The sequence below is a fragment of the Patella vulgata genome, chromosome 1 (assembly GCF_932274485.2).
Source record: "Patella vulgata chromosome 1, xgPatVulg1.2, whole genome shotgun sequence".
Taxonomy (NCBI): Eukaryota; Metazoa; Mollusca; class Gastropoda; family Patellidae; genus Patella; species Patella vulgata.
This window is the reverse complement of record NC_065879.2, coordinates 16,670,302-16,685,333: the sequence shown is the minus strand read 5'-3', so window position 1 is coordinate 16,685,333 and position 15,032 is coordinate 16,670,302. Positions and strand designations below refer to the sequence as shown.

The window sequence follows — 15,032 nt, the reverse complement described above, 5'->3', positions numbered from 1 at the left end:
TAATACAAGGTAAACAAAACAAATTAATTAATGTCGAGTTGGATCTAGGACAATTGCCTCCAGGACAACTGTCGATGGAGAGAGGGAGAAAGAGAGAGAGAGGAATGGGGTTTAACATCCACTCAACACAAAAAAGGTCATTTCAGGACTAACATAATGGTTCAATCTTATTTCAATAATTCGCTTGTGCATAGAAGTTTTTAGGACTGGAGAATACCCACACGGTTGGACAGGCAACCCTACTCCTTGTTACATACAATTTGCGATTCGAAACCAACCCACTTGACTCAGTGATAACCCTTAAAATCTAAGCGCATGCATTAAACCATTCGGCCACCCCAAAAGAGAGAGAGAGAGAAATGGGGTTTAATGTCCACTCGACACAAACTATGTCATTTTGGGGGGACTAAGGCCACTGGACATCTCACATGATAACCGGATTTACATGTATTACAAAGTACCTATCAACAGGTATAGGGCGATTCTTGCGTTACGTACGTTACATTTAGAGCCGATCGAACACAATCAAAGTTTAATAACTTTATTATAATGTGTTGCAGAAAGTCAGTGTTTATGGCTTTGGATAGCTAACATGTATATCTAATATAGAAAGTAGAACAATTTTTCCATTGCCATTGTCATTGTCTCTTGAAGACGAAAATGTTGCTGTTACGTACGTTACATCACAAAAGACAAAATTTGATACCACTAAATTTCAAGTCCAAAAGTCTGTGATTTGAACTTTGTGACTGTGGTGCTGTTTTACTATTTTGTTGTGCAAACACAGTAGTATATATTTTGGTATACTAACAGATGATTCAGGCCCATTTCTCCCATTGACACAGCATTATTTGGTGTTACGTACGTTACACAAATATGTTACGTATGTTACACAAATATGTTACATACGTTACACGTGTGAAATTTGTGCCATATAACATTTAGAATGGATCAAAGCATGCTTTATATTTATTATCTCTGTTATGATTTAACAAATGAATAAAATATATGAATTTCAGATAATTTATTTAATTAAATTTGACATAAAATTCTAGATATTTGAAAACCATTACTGAAAACCCTTGCGGCAACCATAATAGCAATCTACATGTAACTTCGACACAACTAATAATAAATTTAAGACATAGCTAATAATTTATTTTTTAGACATAGTTATGAAATTTAGAAAACTCAACTTAAGACTCATTTATGAGTTTATTATGTACAATAACTAGGCCTATAACCTGTAATATTTTTGATGACTATTTTAAGGCCCTCCCAGAAAGTTAGAAATTATGACTATGGAACTGATCATTTACCTAGTAGATTCTAATCTTATTTACTTCAGTAAATTAGTTGGATCCAATATACCATTGGATCCAACCACAAATGATGGTTCGATTGTCTTAATTATTTGACACCATTTGTAGTATACAATATTAGACTCAAGTAGCCACTTTAAAAGTTTATCCTGCTCCTCTGTTTATTAGCGTATATTTACCTTATAATTCCCGCATTTTTGCAAAAATCAGTGATTTCCCCTGGAAAATTGTCTGTATTAGCTTAAAGGGCCTGCTTAAAGATCAGTTCATTTATTATGGCAAGGTTTGGGGACTTTTGTGTGGAATTTTTATTAACATTTTCGACTTAGAATTACTTTGATAGAGGGTGTTGGTCTGTGGTGTTTTGTACAAGAGTAACACGTAAGATATTTGATTTAAAAAAAACAATCAATTTTTTACAAAAATTCTTTTCTGAACCCATGTGGTACATTTACCTCCTTTCAGGAATTGATTAAAATGTAAAATGTTATAAAAAGTACTTAAAAATATTTTTTTCTAATCAATGGGCTTTTGATCTTGCACTTTCACCACTAGTGTTTGAATTAAAAGAGCTCATGGGACACAATTAGTTCCAAACACTCCCCTCTACATGTAACGCACGTAACATTACGTACATTACATATTTTCATTGGGTTTTCATTTTTACATAAATAACATTTGATTGATGACAATGGTATTTTCTGAATATACTGGCACTAAATTTAGAAGATTTGAAGTAATAGTGTATTTTAAACAAAAAATGGTTAATTTAATTAAACTAGTATATCCATTTTGTTACGTACGTTACACATGACAATAAGCTTATTCAACGCGAGGTGTAGAGAAAAGGCTTGATATTTAACAGATTTTCTTGATTTATACTCATTGAGTAACATCTCAACTTCAATTTCACCCTTGGTTTTTACTTTAAGCAATGTTTATTTTTCCTTGATAAACAAATGAAATAATGAGTTATTTATCAGTAAAAATTTTGTCACTGTACATCGATATACAGATTGCCATAAACTATGAAATCAAGTAAATATTGTAAGATTTTAATGAAATTCATAAAATAGGACCATTTTCTTACATAGATACGTGAAAAAGTAGTGGCAATAAAAGAATTTTTTTTTTGTCTTGATGTGTAATTCTCGCAAGAATTGCCCTATACCTATACACATATACAAAGTATCAATCAACAGTACCTACTTGTAGAATCCATAGATTAACCCAAAATAACCCAAAACAATTTTAATTACCCAAAACAATCTGTATTTTGAATAAAACAATACATTTTTATTGTTTTTTCTTTTTTATATATGTATAGATGATTAATATTTCCTAATCTTTACTCTTTTTTTTAATAGTTTTGAAAACAAAAACAAAAAAAAACTGTAAGATCAGTGGAAGATGAAAGCAAGAAAAACAACTCTTATTGTCATTGACCCGAATCCACTACAATGACAATAAGAGTAAAGTTTAGGGAATATTAATCATCTATGCATATAAAAAGAAAAAAAAAATCTTAAAAATGTGTTGTTTTATTTGAAATAAGGGTTGTTTTTGGTAATTAAAGTTGTTTTGGGTAAATCTATGGACCGTCTACATGTATGTTGAATACTAATAGTAATCAACAGTATATAATGTATACTATAAATTAAAGACACTTTTACGGGTATATGCATGTTAATAAATTCAGAAGTACGTATACCCATATACATGTAAGTGTCTTTAATTTGTGAAATCTACTTCTATATGTCTTGTAAGGATTATGTCATTGTATACTATATATTATTATACAGTACCAATCATGAGGTATACCTATAATCAATAGGTATATATAATTATCTATTTGTAACAATAAAAGGTGATGAACTCTACATACACAGATAAGTCCTTATTAATTACTTATAATTATATATTATACGGCTGTTTAATAATGCTTCAAATAACTGAGTTGTTGTATCATCAATAATACATTACTATAATATCAGTTGATTGGAATATGAAGGAGAATAAATCAGGGTTCTCGTTTCACTTTCAGTTGACCTGCTAGAGGATTTAACTTTCAGTCAATTAAAATGCCATCAAGTTAGAATTTCACAACTTTAAAGGAGGCAAGTCGCTAACTCATATCATCCACAATCTTCGACATTGCTAACACGAATTATTGGTCAGTTTAATTCAACCGTGAAAAGATGGGCCTCTGATATCCAATATTTAAGAAAAAATGAATCGCATGCCAAAATGCTTTTGAGCACCATTTGTAATGAAGCGACTTGATGAATGAGGCTAACATATCTCATAGGAGAATACTACCGGTGTACACTGGCATAAACAGACGCCAAAGACTGACATTCAATTTGGCATATTACATCAAACATACTGTAACTGCTAAAAAATTACAGTAAAAACAGAAACGATTGAATGTAAATCAGTTTATATACATACATTCATATTACATTATTAAATATGCGTTGCGACCCATTTGTGTCCATTTCTAGGACTATAGATTTAGGACTATAGCTCCTTTAACAATAAATACAGGGGTTTTTTTTAGTGTAGAAAAACATTGAAATATATTTTAAAATTGTGATAATGCTTAATATTGTCAATTTGCAAAAAATATCTAACTGATCTGAGGTAAGCAAAATAAATACAATTGCTCAACTGGCAACTTTTTTTTTCACAACAGCTCTAAGCATATAATTCTGCTATGTAGGGCCTACCGTACACTATTTGATTAATGATTACTAATACTAATAAAGGTGTTGTGGTAAAGGTAGGGGTTGGGTTATGGGTGTGGAATGGGCCCCCGGGAGTCTTGGTCCAAAAGCAAGCCCTGTAAAACAACTTCTGTCTTGAACAGGAGGAGTCAGATTCTAAAACTGGCTTGAAATTTCCTTAATAAGTTTAAGATTTAAACTTGACACCGATGTCTGTGTCAATTACCCGGTATTGTATCGGGTATAGTCATAGTTTTCATCATCAATTGCAAAGTTGATGGAGGTACATTCTGGTACCTTGACATTCTTAAAATGTTACTTCGCCTCAGTGTGAAGGCACTGGGTTACTATCCATAGCTCGATCCCAGCCCAAAAACTTGAAAAAGTAAGACATTTCATTTACTACATATTAATAAACCCTATAGCCACTATAGGATTTCAATTCATTTCTTTAACTATAACAGTTTATGGAGATCTACAAAATTTATATTTGTGGTATATTAGTGAAATAAACAAATATCAATCATACACAACCTTGTCAAGGCTTGTATGATTAACCTACAATGATTACGAAAGGAGATCACTTCAGAATGAACTCACTCAACCAAACCATTAAATTATTAGGTCCACCGACCTTAACTTTAAAATAACAAAGACTAGGCTATTTCACATGGGAATAGATCTAGCCTTCGGATTCCATTATTTCTTCATAAAAATATCATTGCAACTATCCCTGAATGGATTCTTTATTTTGGAATTAAATCAACTAAATTAAACTCACCATTATTGTGATCATAAGTTTAAGTTACTTTTTAGTTAGACTGTCGACGAAATTTTCATTTTGCAGCCATCGTGTTTTTACCGGAAGTTTACATGTGGAAACCAAATTTTATACCCAATTATCCAGACGCAATCGTCTTTATAAAATAGTGACTGGATCATTCAGTCTTCAAACTCTTGTGCAAGGGGTAATTGGTGCAAAGTGGTTCAAGGGAAGCTGCTCCAAATTTAGCGTCTGAAGGGACATTCTGACGAATTACCTAAAAGGGCCCATTCGCTACAGATTCTTGGCTCATTCGGACCATGATAAGGTTAGTTCTGGCTTTGAATGGCGAGAATATTTGAAATAGCCTATATTATTTTCATATATTTATCATTCAATATTATCCGAATTAGCTTCAATGACACGGGCTTTGGGCCATGATCCGAATCACCCTGGTTTCCGGAGGCCCAGATGTATATTTTTCACATCTCTGACTGAAACCAATTTGAATATTTTTCTTTTTTTTTTATTATTATTTTTTTTTGTCATCGGGACAAAAAGGACAGTGTTTATTACCGTATAACACCCAATAACTGCCCAATAACACCCAAAATAACAACCAATAACTACAAAATGTTGACTTTGGAAACACAAAATAACAATATACGAGTTATCTCCCTTCAGGCGAGTGAGCGTGAAACTCCGATTTGGACACAAAGCAGCCATGCTTCTTAAATTCAACTAAATTGTTATTTTGTGTTTCCAAAGTCAACATTTTGTAGTTATTGGTTGTTTTTTTTGAGTTATTGGGTGTTACTGGGCTGTTATTGGGTGTTATTGGGCAGTTATTGGGTGTTATGGGGTAATTCGACGCGCCCGCCCTGGGTTGACCGAGAAAGTTCCCTGGTATTGTTCTGCGTGGTTTGCAAGGACAGTGTCTAGTCTTTCGAATGATACGTAAAAACCGAGGTCCCCGTGAACATTTTGTCGTATATGTAAAAGGGCCCTTGGAATTGGAATTCGAAGTACCAGTGGGACTTATCGTCACTGCCTGGGCAAAATTTCCCTTATAGCACGCTGCACATTACGTTACCCCATTTCGTTTCATTTCATTTGTTTAGTATCAGTCAAAATATTTGATTGTTATCTACTTATTATTCATGTCCACTTGATCACTGTATGGTAGGATTATAGGCGATATTCAGCGTTCCGCAACTTGCCGTTTAGGAGATATGCCTCCTGCCCCACACCCCCACCCCCAGCCATAAAGGCTGTAGTTTTGAATGGATTGGAGCCGCGACTCGCCCACCTGAAAGCCCCTGGTTTAATATCGATATTTACAATCCGAACCCTTCCATTCCTGAATTATCCCATCTTTACCGAACACCGTATGCTTCGGCTTGGTTGGAAGCAATGAGGTCAAATAAGGATGATTTTTTTATTTATTTATTACATTCATGACAAAATTACAAAATACATTAATTGCATAATGGTATGTCATAACCGATAAGTTGAAGATAAAAAAAAGAAGCCGCAGCCCCACTGTTCCCTTATAGCACAGCGTATGACTCATGCTCGCCTTCATTAGCTCGATTGGTACAGGACAATACAATCTCATTTTGATAAACTACACGTAAAATATTACTAATAACATGGCCATGAGCCAGTAATTGATGACAGACGACGTTCTTCCTCCAGATTTCCTATCATATTTTTATGAAAGCAAAAAAAACTATACCAGGTACAATACCAGGTAATTGATGATTACCCATATTATCTACTGTCATGGTGCTGCCGGGGATATTAATCTGTTGTGTTAAAGAGAGAGAGAGAGAGAGAGAGAGAGAGAGAGAAATGGGGTTTAACGTCCACTCGACACAAACTAGATCATTTCGGGACTAACATATGGTTTAATTTTATTTCAATAATTCGCTTGCGCATAGGGGTCTTTTATTTAGCAGTGCGAGTAAACCGGAGGACCCGGAGAAAACCCACGAGGTTGGACAGGCCACCCTACTCCTTGTCACGTACAACCGGGGATTCGAAACCACGCCAGTCGACTCAATGACAGACTTTATGATACAGCGCGCGCACGCTAACCATTCAGCCCCCCCCCCCCCCTGTTGTGTTAAAACAGTAGATTTCAAACAAGATCGACAAGGGGTGTGAATCGAATGATGAAACAATTAATCAGTCCTGTTGTATTTATAATAGATTTATTACTGTTGGAAGGTGAACTGTAAAGATTGTAATTTTGATGTTCATAGATGGTATTATTTTAATTAATAATTGTACATATTCCTGTTTTCTGTGCAAGTGTCCCTTTCGCATCAGTGCAAAGGAGTCGCGGTGAGTTTTATCCAGGTGTTGGCCGAGAAAGTTACCCTGAATATTTCAGTTTGGTTTCCACTTGTCAGTGGTGCAGGACGGAGAGTCTGACAAGGGCAGCGTCTAATTGTTTGGATGGGACGTGAAACTGATGTCCCGTGTACACGTTGGCGTGCAGATACAGGAACTTTAAGCCTAGGCCGTAACGTCGATGTTTGGCAAAAATTTCCACCAATACGACAATGCATGGCATATGACCATCTTCTTTATCCCAGTTTTTACGGAACAGTAAAACAGTAAACCCCATTTGATTTCTTTTATCTTCATAACAATTATCACCCCCAGTACAGTATTATTTAGTCTTTGCCATATATCTATTTTAGGGAGAAAATTACATATCTATAGATGCTTTGCTTCGGGTTAAATATATATTAGAACTGTAGCCTCAAATTTTATATGAAATAACGGTTTACAGCTATACTAGTAGACATACTAGGTCCTTGCCTGTTGTTAATCCGATTCAGTTTACTGAATAAATATTGTTAAAACTAAATACTGTTATTAGTAATTTGGCATAAAGGGAGATAATGGATTTCCAGAATGTATTTAATGTTTTGGGTATTCTTGTTTAAATCAAAATTTAACCAAAACATTAGGTCAAGGATTTTTTCTCCAGCATTTATGAGGAATATATGAAGTATTTTGCAAGAAAAAGGTACAAATCAACGTATGGCACTAAAAGGCCACCGTAGGATCCCAATTTCATTAACTTTTTTTAACTATTGTAGCGAAAACTGCCATATTAATGGGAATCATGAACCACTTAAAACAGATGACGGAATGGTTAACAATTTATTCTAATGGGAATCGCGAACCACTTAAAACAGATGACGGAATGGTTAACAATTTATTAATGTGAATCGTAAGCCACTTAAAACAGATGGCGGAATGGTTAACAATTTATTAATGTGAATCGTAAGCCAATTAAAACAGATGACGGAATGGTTAACAATTTATTAATGTGAATCGTAAGCCACTTAAAACAGATGGCGGAATGATTAACAATTCATTAATGTGAATCGTAAGCCACGTAATAACATGGCCATGACATGGGAATCGTGAACCACTTAAAATAGATGATGGAATGATTAACAATTTATTAATGTGAATCGTAAGCCACTTAAAACAGATGACGGAATGGTTAACAATTTATTAATGGGAATCGTAAGCCACGTAAAACAGATGACGGAATGGTTAACAATTTATTCCAATGGGAATCGTGAACCACTTAAAACAGATGACGGAATGGTTAACAATTTATTCTAAGGGGAATCGTGAACCACTTAAAATAGATGATGGAATGGTTAACAATTTATAAATGGGAATCGTGAACCACTTAAATCAGATGACGGAATGGTTAGCAATTTATTCTAATGGGAATCGTGAACAACTTAAAATAGATGATGGAATGGTTAACAATTTATAAATGGGAATCGTGAACCACTTAAAACAGATGACGGAATGGTTAACAATTTATTAATGGGAATCGTAAGCCACTTAAAACAGATGACGGAATGGTTAACAATTTATTCTAATGGGAATCGTGAACCACTTAAAACAGATGACGGAATGGTTAACAATTTATTCTAATGGGAGTCGTGAACCAATTAATTTAGATGATGGAATGGTTAACAATTTATAAATGGGAATCGTGAACCACTTACAACAGATGACGGAATGGTTAACAATTTATTAATGTGAATCGTAAGCCACTTAAAACAGATGGCGGAATGGTTAACAATTTATTAATGTGAATCGTGTAAGCCACCTAAAACAGATGACGGAATGGTTAACAATTTATAAATGGGAACCGTAAGCCACTTAAAACAGATGACGGTATGGTTAACAATCTCTCTTTTTCTTCCCTCTTCATACGATACGGAATACTTGTAATACTATGGTCTTTGCGACCATTTTGTATCTTTTAAGACAGATTATTAGGTTCACACTTGGTATAGAGTCATATCACACACACTCAAATGAAATTGAGTGATGTGTTTATACATAAACAGTGATAATTTGGTAAAAACACTGGCTATGTGCTTACCATTGTCAATATATCCATCAAATACTATCTTTATGACATGTGGTTGGTAGACCAAATAAATTAATATCCTCTTTCCGGTCTTTGGAGTATGGGGATATTTATTTCATATTTGGGAAGGAAATTAAAGCCAAGGTCAGTCTGTGACGTAAAGAAATTAAGGGGTTATAAAAGAGGGGGTTGAGCGAAATTCATCAGAGCTCACCCAGATTTCCAGAGCAGCCATCATCAATAATTTATTGAGAACGAGGAACATCGAAGCCAAGCAGTTTTAATAATAAAGTTGTATAAACGACTAAACCTGTAGTTATATTTATGATCACGATGAAACACAAAAAAGTCTGGTATTACTGCATATTGTTGGACAGGGGACTCTAACCTAGATTGTGCTTCTCGAAGAAATAAATTCTGGTTCTTTTGATGCGCCCAGAGTTAAAAGGATTGTTGCTATTTGACTAAAACACAGATTCTATTTCTTTTCGTTTTTGTAGTTCAAAATTTCGTTTTACTTGTCTTTACTTCACTAGGATCTGGAAGAGTTGTTACATTATCCGTATTCTGTCTTGTCCGCAGGTTTATCTTGTAGATTTTGTTTTGTGTGTGGTGCGCTCCTCCTGCACTTGCTATATACAGTACAGGAAGGTGGTGGGTGTGGGCAGCAGAGTCAGATTATCTTTTATAAACTTGGTGAAATTGTTCAATAGAAGAACACGGAAATCAATGTACGGTCGACATAAACATTGGTTTGCTTGTTCCTTGGGCAATGGCACAGCGCTTGCCGGACTTCGATGTTTAATATGAAGTCACAATCCAAGATGGCTGCAACGAGGTTATAGTTGGTTTCTGGTCCATAGTACGGTGGCACGTCTTCAACAAAAACCAACACAGAAATCAAACAGAATAATGGAAGATTCTATACAAATTTTGTATATCTTTATTCAATTCATCCATCCTTTCATTTAAAATCGACCCTGAGGCAATCTTATCAATGATTTTGTGCTCTGGACATCTGGATTATAATTACATTAAATATGGTTAATTATTAAAAATAGACTGGTTGGTTATTGATGAAAATTATTTAATATTATGGACATCTGAAATTGTTTTTTTTTTAAAACAAAATCAACATAGATTGTGTAGCAATGATTTTGTGTATTGGATTTGTGGATTATAATATCAAATATAGATAATTTATTAACATTAGATTTATTTGCAATCTGATTAAACCACAGACACTATTTCGTTTCGTTATTTATAGTTCAAAATTCCGTTTTACTTGTCTGCAATACGCTATGCTGTGGAAGCCATCGAAAGCATAAAAACGAAACGGAATATAGATCAGTATTTATTTATTTAATATTTAATATTATGGACATAGATCGTTTCTGAATACAAAACTGAAACCCGATAACATTAAAGTTGTCATTCACTTATTTTAAATAATTAATGTTACTTTTATTTTCTTAAAATATTCACGCGGTTGGAAAAGGTTTGAAAGAGTATGTAATCAAAATAAGTCAATATTTTCAGAATTTACAAGGGTTGGGTTATATCGGTAACTGGTACATCTTTAGTTGGCTCTTCGGTTGTTTCTTCTTCATCATCGCCAGTTCTAGGAGCGGTAGCAGGTTTATCTTCTGCAGTCATAGCCATGCCCATGCCCATTCCTGGGTTCATGCCCATTCCTGGGTTCATGCCCATACCTGGGTTCATACCCATACCTGGTGGATACATGCCACCTCCCATGCCAGGGTACATGCCACCACCGTTAGCATCTAAAACGAGAATAAGGATTTAATGTATTAAGGATTTTAATGTTATAATTAAGTCTTACATAAGCAGTTAATTCCCTTCAACTGTCTGTTGCGAATTATTGAAATAAAACTGAACCATATGTTAGTCCCGAAGTGACCTGGTTTGTGTCGAGTGGACGTTACCCCCCCCCCCCCGATCTCTCTCTCTCTCTCTCTCTCTCTCTCTCTCTCTCTCTTATGCCTTTCATTGTTAAAGAAACTTATGGATATTTCTACTTGGTATGCGTGATCTGCTCAGGGATGAAATAAAGATCTTGTCATATTTTCATATTCTGTCATTGCATGACAATGACTAGAGAAGCCTAATCGAAACGTCACTCAGTAATAAGCAGTAATTGTATTCCATAGAATTGTGACCTGTATACTCCTGTTCATTTACTAAATGCCAATAAAACAATTTATCCACAGTGGGAATAAAGCCACATTACATTAAAATACTAACAAGCCATTTTGATTTTCATAAATAAATCAATAAATAAATAATCATTTGAATCACATGAAAGATATTTTGTTTGATGGAACTGGATCTTTTGGCTTTCAAATTAGTTTTTTCTAGAAGAAATAAGAATTTTAACAGGTGCCCCCCAGAAACTCAAATTGGGGTGGCCTTATAACATTGTATACAATGATATTACTTTTCGATATTTTATTCCGTTTTCACAAACAAAATGGGTATTAACGACCCCTATTTCATTTTAAGAGTTATACTGCATCGGCACGGAATAATAAAACGATAATACGTGTACTTACAGACGCAGGATGGGTATCCATATTGGTAAGAACACATCTGTCCCATTTGACAATATTGGGTCTAAAATGTAAAACAGAACTAGAAATATAACACGACAATAAAGCAATTATCATTTATTGTGTAGCATCGGTTCGGGTGATTAAATTTCTCCAGGAACTAATATAATCGAAACTATATAATAAAAAAACTAGCGTGCATAGCTTTTTCGATATCGATATTATTTCTGGGGTTCTTCGTAATACTGGTCGCAAGACGCATGCTTGAATTTAGCCCATAATGTACAAGACGGATTCCTAGACATTTCAATCAAAATCCTCTCTATGCCCCCACCCCAAAGGCGGTCAGTTTTCTGAAATCTTTTCTCCTAGGAAAGGGCGTTGCCAGTGTCAGTTAACACTAATGGTTCATGCATACCTAGAGTATTTTATTTTTAAAGACTCGATGATGGAGAAAACAAACAAACATACAGTATATAGGCATGTTAGCAGATTATTCTACTACACCCATATCTTACCCCACATAGCTTCATGCCGCTACCCATTCCCATACCGGGTATGGCCTGTCCATAGACAGCCAACACAACCTGAAACACAAATAAAATCAACATATATTTTTAAAATATCAATTTTCTTTGTATAGATGATTTAATGCTCAAATAAATGTAATGATGGTTAGTGTATTTGACCCGCAATTTTACAGAATATTGCGTTACGGAATAATTGTATTTAATTTACATTTGTCCTGTAGTCCTGTAAGCATCCAACCCTACCGGCGGCATTCAATTATCAGTATCGGATAAAACTTCTAAAATTGACAAATCCAAAACAAAATATTAGATATAAAGGGTTTTAAAGAGCATTGTCAATTTAAAAAAAAACAAACTATTTTTTTATGAGACAAATCACGAAACTAAAAAAAATAAACACGTTAAAGATTTTTTCAGTGCATTGTCGCAATTAAAAATGTGTAGAATATTTTCACATGTGAAGAAAATTGACCTACTGAAACATTATTTATTAGACTTACATTCATTTTGTAATACACATTTAGAACTACTTCTAAGCAGTATCGGATAAAACTTATAATTAGTTATCGATATTAAATTCGTATAAAAATTTCGTATAGTATTTTCACATGTGAAGAAAATAGAACTATAAAATGAAATGGAATGGTTTTTAACGTCCTACTGTTCTGCTCCTAAACTGGGCTAATGAAGACGGGCATACGCCATACAGTGTGCTATGAGGGAAATTTTGCCCGTGCAGCGGCGCTACGGCCTACTCTTATATCGAATTCCAATTGCCAAGAGATCTTTTACGTGTACGCCGAACGACTAGACAGCTGTCCTTGCCAGGCCCTCCGTCCTGCATCACTGATAAGGGGAAACCACGCCGCTGTCCGGGCTCAAACCACCGTAGAGCTGCTCAATTTCCCTCATAGCACACTGCATATGGTGTATGCCAGTCTTCATTAGGTCAGTCGGTGCAGACCAGTAAGACGTTAAACCCCATTTCATATTCATTTCCACGAAAATTGTTTCAAAAACAAATACTTACGCATGCAACAAGGAGAGCTACTTTCATCATCATTGTTAATGTATGGAACAAATGAATGTATGCTATTGTAGTGTAATGGACGAGTATTTATACCCATGGCAAATTGATGAATGTCGAGATAGTTTTAAACAGATGTGACGTAGATTGGTACAAATTGGACAGGTTATCTGATATCTCTTGCATTAATCTCGTAGATCTTAGATGTCTGACACCAATCGTTCAGATCCAAACGATTTCATTTAAATAATCAGAGTACTAAATCTGATTAGTTAATGAAATGAAATGGATAGGGGTTGCAAGTCCTACTTTTCTACGCCCATTAGGTTAATGAAGATGGGCATATGAGAGAAATTTTGCCTCGACAGTGACGCTACGGCCGACACTTATTTCGTATTCCAACTATCAAGGGTTGTCTAATTAGTTATGTGTAGGATACGTTTCATTTAAAATCATTTTCCCCGGTTCACATTAAAGTGGTCTTGCACAGTGCTGTCTAGTTATTAGGATGGAACGACAAACTAAGGTACCCGATGGATACATCGGCATGTCCGTAAACGGAAACAATGACAAATTGAACTCGATTAAAAGGAGTCGAAGACGTTGCTATTCGGTCAAAATTCATCTGCAGAGCCATAGAAAAATGTTAATGCATGTTAGTTTGAATGTAACTGAAGGATACGTGTTGTCAGGACGTTTAAGCACACATCTAGTAACAAACTCTATGTAACAAAATTAGAGTTGCCGACGTGAATTAATAAGTATTGGTCGATATATGGTGTTCCAAACTGATCCACCTATTATAGAGAGTTCATAAATAAGCGATATTTAATACAGCGGCTTTGGTTGGGTCCTGTTTCACGAAATTTTAACTAAGATAAAATCCAAATTTTAGTAATTTCATTGGGTAATATTAGATTGATTTTAGTGCTTAGCCAATCAAATTTTTTGTATCTACTAAAATTTGGATTTTATCTTTAGATAAGATTTCGAGAAACAGGTCCCAGACAAGTATTTGCACCCCCCACCCCAATGTTATGTGGCAACGTTATTTTGGTCCGACATCACTAGGCTATTGTTAAAGTGTGTAGAAAGTCCTACCGTTGTGCTCCTATACTGGGCTAATGAAGACGGGCATACCCGAAACAGAATGCTATGAGATTAGAAAGGTCGGCGCAGAACAGTGGTAGGACCTTTAAACCCAATTTCCTTTCCTTTCTGGTCTTGATAGAGGAGTCTAGTAAAGAGAGAGAGAGAGAAGTGGGGTTTAACGTCCACTCGACACAAACTAGGTCATTTCGGGACTAACATTTGGTTTAATTTTATTTACATAATTCGCTTGCGCGTAGGAGTCTTTAGCAGTGGGAGGAAACCGGAGGACCCGGAGAAAACCCACGAGGTTGGACAGGCGACCCTACTCCTTGCCGCGTACAACCGGGGGAGCCTAGTAAAATCGCCATCATTGTTTGTTGAAGACTAGCGAAGCCTGGTCGAAACGTTATCATTGGTTGATTAAGACTAGAGAAGTTTGGTCGAAACGTTAACATTGGTTGATGAACCCTAGTCGAAACGTCACCATTGCTTGATACAGACTAGAGAATAAAAGTAATTGCAATAAACAATAATAATTTTATCCATAGAATTTTGTTTGAAGATCAATACTAAAAGCCA

General features: G+C 35.0%; 1 long non-coding RNA gene across 1 annotated transcript; it reads right to left on the bottom strand.

Moving 5' to 3' along the window:
• Positions 1-10,385: 10,385 nt before the first annotated feature.
• Positions 10,386-12,393, bottom strand: LOC126828779 (uncharacterized). Its single transcript, XR_007683236.2, has 3 exons — positions 12,323-12,393; positions 11,808-11,868; positions 10,386-11,018 (listed from the first exon to the last, which is right to left on the bottom strand). It is a non-coding gene; the product is annotated as an uncharacterized LOC126828779 (long non-coding RNA).
• Positions 12,394-15,032: the final 2,639 nt, after the last annotated feature.